The sequence below is a fragment of the Salvelinus alpinus genome, chromosome 12, assembly GCF_045679555.1.
Source record: "Salvelinus alpinus chromosome 12, SLU_Salpinus.1, whole genome shotgun sequence".
In the NCBI taxonomy this organism is placed as follows: domain Eukaryota; kingdom Metazoa; phylum Chordata; class Actinopteri; order Salmoniformes; family Salmonidae; genus Salvelinus; species Salvelinus alpinus.
Window position 1 is genome coordinate 26,626,192 of NC_092097.1, and position 7,099 is coordinate 26,633,290.

Consider the following 7,099-nt stretch of genomic DNA (forward strand, 5'->3'; position numbering starts at 1 on the left):
GGTATTTTTGTACCTCCTCAGCCAAGCGATGCTTGAAGTTGGTGTTGTTGTCATTTGCTATGTTGAATACACACTGAATTTCGGGCTGAATTTGAGAAGATCACCACTACAGTTGACCAATCACCAACGAAGGGGCGTAGACTTCAGCTACCGAACTTCTGTTTGCCTCAAGGAAAAACCCTTGCCAAAGACAAAAAATGAACAAAAACATCACAAAATATCGTCATACTATACACAAACCGGTCAGACCCGATGGGAAGCATGCAGACGCCTTTATTCCTTTCCTCTTATACTGTCTTTTCAAAATACCCCTCCATATACCCCTCAAGAGAGGCATAATAAGTCATGTCAATCTGTACAGAATTGCAGGAAATGCTTTTTAAAATGTCCACAAAACAAATCTGGAGGAGGAACCCTGGACCCCCCAGACCCCCTTCCGCTATTCATGCTATGTTGCCATATAATGCTTACAAGACGAATAACAGTCTCTAAAACTGCACATCGAACGCTCTGGTCTGTCCTAGGAGTGAGGGTAAAACGGTAGGCATGTTCTCTGCTATCTACTTGTTTTAATGATTATTTTGGCTATGGGGAGGGTTCAGGGTAAAAATATATTTTACTGAAAGGAGGGCCATCCATTTTCATTTCAGAGAGGTCAGATGTTCTCCTGGTATCCCTCATTATAAATAATGTACAGTCCCTAACTGTTAATAGCACAGCTGCCAGATATCAGAAAAGAGATACAATCCTCTAGGATCACATGTAGGTCTACTTTCATCTGACAGTTGGGGAAAGGTACATAGAAAAGTTGTGTGTGTGTGTCTTCCCTTGGGGGACAGGGAAAGTGTAACTTTCATTTAGAATGGAAATAAGGGAATGCTCTCCTCTCACTCCCCATCATCATGTGAGACTGAGTTGTGTACTGGGGTGTAAATCACTGTGTACCATTTTCTGAGTCAATTGAGTGCCTGTGTGCGTGCATCAAATCAAATCAAATTTTATTGGTCACATACACATGGTTAGCAGATGTTAATGCAAGAGTAGCAAAATGGCTGTGCTTCTAGTTTCGACTATGCAGTAAAATCTAACAAGTAATCTAACAAATTCACAACAACTACCTTATACACACAAATACACACAAATGTAAAGGGATGAATATGAATATGTACATATAAATACATGGATGAGCGATGGCGTGCGGCATAGGCAAGATGCAGTAGATGGTGTAGAATACAGTATATACATATGATATGAGTAATGTAGGATATGTAAACATTATTAAAGTGCCGTTCTTTAAAGTGACTAGTGATACCTCTATGTAAAACTTATTAAAGTGGCGTTATTTAAAGTGACAAGTGATACCTTTATTAAGTTATTTAAGTGGCCAGAGATTTGAGTCTGTATGTTGGCAGCAGCCTCTCTATGTTAGTGAACAGTCTGATGGCCTTGATATAGAAGCTGTTTTTCAGTCTCTCGGTCCCAGCTTTGATGCACCTGTACTGACCTCGCCTTCTGGATGATAGCCGGGTGAACAGGCTGTGACATCGGGTGCTGTAGGTGTCCTGGAGGGCAGGTAGTTTGCCCCCGGTGATGCGTTGTGCAGACCGCACTACCCTCTGGTGTGTAAGTGTGTATGTGTATGCATCTGTATTTATACTTAAAAACTCTTAAAGGATAAGTTTGTATGCATTCCAACAGTAGTTCAATTCTCACACCATGTGTGCACCATGGACTGGTACTCTATTATCACGGCACATTTGTGAAATACAAAGCTGTAGCATTGCACTGTGTGAAAAAATTAACTGGTCTGGGTTGTCGCCCTCCACATCTGCAGTGGAGGGCGACATGCTGTTAAAAAGTCATTTATGATTTCCATGCTGATTAGGTGGCCCCTGGCAGAGAAGCCCGTATTAACTTTCAGGTTAGCATGCTGTCATCTTCCCAGGCTTCCTGTTGCCTGGAGTAACAAGGAGCTAGAGGATTATTCCTTCACAGGAGCTACATGTCACATGAGGATTTGAACCGCTCTGACAAATAATTCAATGGTTTTTGGATACCTAGTTTAGATTTCCACTGAGGTAGGTGAATACAGTAGACTTGGAGACAGTGTAACCATGCCCTTGAGCATATATACCATACTGAAACTATCTGGAGGATGTCACTTGCACCATTTGACATTGAATCTTTCTTATTTTCACACCGTGTTATTGACTTTGATGGATCTCTCAAGAACATTTCTGAACAAAATGTATTTGTAAAAATAGAAGGAAATAGCATGCAGCGAGCACTTGTACCGAACCACTGGTTAGAGGCTAATGGAGGGATAATGATTGGAAACTTCATGCTCGCTTTACGTGCCCACCCTTCATCTTTCATACTGTAAACCTACCTGACTGTCAGGGCATGCAGAATCTCTTCCCCTAACTAAACTACACACACTGATATCAGGATTTAGATATTTAACATGGAAATTCCCTGGAGTTTGTGTCAGGGCATACAGTAAGGTTGAAATGTATATGCCTATCAGACTAGAAGATATGCATTTGTTCCCCATGCAAAACAATAGGTTAACTGTCCTTTTTGTGGTATGTCATGATGTAACTGACCTTTTGTGTAGTCACTGTTCTTCAATCAGGGTATCATAAACACTCACAAAAAGGGAATAAGTAATAGTGTTTGGTGCAGTTTATTGGTCAACCACAAATCTACCCTTTCCTACATGTCCATTTCCTTTCACCACACAGCAAGAAGAGAGAGTGAAAGACTTGTCATTATAGAGCTTTGGCATCAGTGCTTAGTTCTGAGAAGATACAGAGAGTTTTTGTATTGGGTTTGGAAAAGTCAAAGGAAACCCACAGAATGGGGAACATTTGTGAGCTCTCTAGGACACAAAGCCCTCATTGACACAAACAAACCACTAATTCAAACCAATCCAAATGTCAAACATGTGATGTTATCATCAGCCTGTCTATTAGCCATTTGGCATTATGGTAAAACCCAATCAGAGCTGAAAATGAGGCCATGGGAACAACTGATGTTCTGGTGTCAGTCTTTGTACACATGAACCTTCTGTTCCCGAATACAAACCCAGCAGAAAACACTTCGTGTTCACTCTTGGCTGATTTGTGCACTTGGGGAGGTTTCCCAGCTATTCACCCTGCTTCATTAGCTCAGTCAGTATGTGCTTGACACTTTTATAAGAAGGCTGATTTAGTTGAATTAAGGTGTTTGAAAGGAAAATGGTGTTGTTTTGATACTTCTAGGGGGCAGTTTCCCAGACATAGATTACATTTTTAATTGTACATCATTTTGTGTCCAGTACTAGGCTTAATATTGGTCCTCTAAATGCCCCCATAGACATTTAGGCAATGGTGCAGTTGAAGCTGGTGTAGCAGTTAGCCTAGCGTCGACAGCTTGAATCCCAGATCCGATGGGAAAACTCTGACGTGAAGTGAGCTGGTGAGGGTTGCTGGTATCAGTGAGGGTTGCTGGTATCAAAACTTAGATGCCATTGCCTGCTGTTGAGTGTGACGTGGTGAGGTTGAACCCAGGTGCAGAGAATGGACCAGACAAAGAATCAATGATTTAGGATAATGCAAATACTTTACTGAGAAACAAGGTAGCAGAAGGATCACAGTAATACTGGAACAAAACAACACACACTCGAAAACTTACTCAGGGGCCAGCCACACATGACAACCAAAAATCAATCTTCTGCAAAAACAGAGACAGAAACACACCTCTTTTAAAGCGGAAATCATAATGGCAAATAGATACCACCTGAGTGTCATAATTATCTCTAAGATGGTCTCTGCCGCTATCTGGTTGCTGGTGGAACTATGACACTTGTGCATTTGAGCAAAGGACTTAACCCCCGACAACAACAGCTCCCTGGGCAGTCCCCCGCACCGCTCCAAAAACCTGTATACTGTATGTATGTAAAGTATGTGTGTGTTTCGGAGGGGTTCGGTTAAAAGCAGAAGTCAAATTTCGTTTGGACTAATAAAGGGATCTTATCAAATAAAGTGATCTTATCCTAAATGAAGTCACGTTGTCATCGTACCAATTAATAGTATTAGCTTTTTGAACCAACAAATTAATATTTACGTATTCATACCACTTGACTTACTTCTTTGAATTCAAAATGTATTCAATAAATGTTTTTTCTCTCACCAATCTACACACATTACCCCATAAGGACCAAGTGAAAACATGTTTTCAGAAATGTTAGCACATTTATTTAAAATTAAATACAGAAATATCTAATTTACATAAGTATTCACACCCCTGAGTCAATACATGTTAGAATCATCTTTGGCAGTGATTACACCTGTGAGTCTTTCTGGGATTATTCTCTAAGAGATGTGCACACCTGGATTGTACAATATGTGCACATTTTCTTTAAAAAATTGTTCAAGCTCTTGTCAAGTTGGTTGTTGATCATTGCTAGACAGCCATTTCCAAGACAATTTATGTCAAAACTGTAACTAGGCCACTCAGGAACATTCAATGTCGTCTTGATGAGCAACGCCAGCGTATATTTGGCCTTGTGTTTTTGGTTATTGTCATGCTGAAAGGTAAATTTGTCTCCCAGTGTCTGTTGGAAAGCTGACTGAACCAGGTATTCCTCTAAAACAGCCTTTCTTAAATTATGGGTCACGTGTTAGAGTACATTTATAATTATTTCGTTAATTACTGGAATTGATTTGGCCAAGTACATCTGCGCTCTCTGTTCAGTGTGCTCTCTGCTTAGCAGCAGTCTCTGCTCAGTTTGGCAGCTGCTCAAGTGTGAGAGGGAGATGCCCGTGTGCTTCTCCCTTTTCTGCAGTTTTCTTGAAGATCACTCCGCGACACACACGACACAGCGCTGTCGTTCAAGCCACTGACTTGTTATTCCCACTCGCCATCACTCACTGATATCATGAAATGGACTCGTGCTAGCCTCAGTTCTGACTGAGCTCAATTGTCATGAAACGCATATACAGCGATGACTTTCTCTCTCTTTCATACAAACTTATATTGTTGTCATTTTATAACAGGTGATGATAAGCAGAAATAAGGGAGTACTAACTCTCATAGTAGTAGATGTGAGTTTCACTTTCAAACTATCCCCTATGCACAGCTAATAGGTAACATTCGACAGAGCAAGCTAGTTACTGATAGTGCAACACTAGTAACTGTACAGATGAAGATGAAAAATTATCAGGCCTGCCTCCCGAGTTGCGCAGTGGTCTAAGGCATTTCATCGTAGTGCTAGCTAGGCCACTATAGATTCTATGTTCGAGTCCAGGCTCTGTCGCAGCCAGCCGCGACCGGGAGACCCATGGGGTGGTGCACAATTGGACCAGCGTTGTCCGAGTTAGGGAGGGTTTGGCCGGCAGGGATGTCCTTGTCCCACCGTGCACTAGCGACTCCTGTGGCGGGCCGTGCACGCTGACATGGTCGCCAGGTGTACAGTGTTTCCTCCGACACATTGGTACGGCTGGCTTCCGGGTTAAGTGGGCATTGTGTCAAGAAGCAGGCTTGGTTGGGTTGTGTTTTGAGGATGCACAGCTCTCGACCTTTGCCTCTCCCGAGTCCACACGGGAGTTGCAGTGATGAGACAAGACTGTAACTACCAATTGGATACCATGAAAAAGGGGTAGGCCTACTGTACATCTTACTGTATAAATTATTGTTGAAAACTAGTCTAGGTTGGAACTGTTGCTTTTAAAATACAAATATAATTTTTATACTTAACTGGAATAAACTGATTGAAGCAAGATGCTTTTTGCGGCAAACACACTCACGTAGTTCTGGGTTGTTCATCTACAGCAGGAAGCGTTCTCCTGCCTGACTGAGAAAGCAGTAGATGTTCTGGTCCAGTTTGGCACCACATACCTATGTGAGTCAGGGTTCTCAACTCTGACATACTTAAAAAACAAGTACAGAAACAGTTTCAAGGCTGACCATGACCTCAGTGGAGCACTGAGCCCAGAATAGACATGCTTGTTGAAAACTTCAACCAGCCACACACCTCTCATTAGGACTGTGTGTGTGTGTGTGTTTTCTGGTCTACATCTGTGTGATGTTATCAATCAGTTTATTCTAGTTCAGAATAAAAAAAAAAGTATTGTATTTTAACAGCAACAGTTCCAACCTGGACTTTCTTTCAACAATAAAGACGCCTGTGTCTTTGTACTGACTGGGTGTATAGGTACAACATCCAAAGTGTAATTAATAACTTCACCATGCTCAAAGCGGTATTCAATGTCTGCTTTTTTTCTCTATTTTTACCCATCTACCAATAGGTGCCCTTCTTTGTGAGGCATTGGAAAACCTCCCTGGTCTTTGTGGTTGAATCTGTGTTTGAAATTCACTGCTCAATTGATGGACCTTACAGATAATTGTACGTGTTTTCAAGGCCCAAGGCGAGACCCAGATGCAGACACAGGAGGCAGATGGTTGGAGTCTTACAATGTTTAATAATCCAAAGGTGTAGGCAAGAGAATGGTCATGGACAGGCAAAAAGGTCAAAACCAGATCAGAGTCCAGGAGGTACAGAGTGGCAGACAGACTCGTGGTCAAGGCAGGCACAATGGTCAGGCAGGCGGGTACAGAGTTCAGAAACAGGCAAGGGTCAAAACCGGGAGGACTAGAAAAAGGAGAATAGCAAAAGGAGTACGGGAAAAACAGGCTGGTTGACTTGACTAAACATACAAGATGAACTGGCACAGAGAGACAGAAAACACAGGGATAAATACACTGGGGAAAATAAGCGACACCTGGAGGGGGTGGAGACAATCACAGGAACAGGTGAAACAGATCAGGGTGTGACACGTGTGGGATACAGACATGAGGTAGTGAGTCCATGCAACTTATTATGTGACTTGTTAAGCAAATTTGAACTCCTGGACTTATTTAGGCTTACCATAACAAAGGGGTTGAATACTTATTGACTCAAGACATTTCAGCTTTCATTTTTTATTAATTTGTAAAAATGTCATTGTTATGTTCTGTTAATTACTGATGTCCCCTTTAAGAATGGAGCATCCTTGGTCATGCGCAGTGTTGTTCTATGTTATTCTGGTACTAACTGATTCCAGTAAAATGTGAAGCT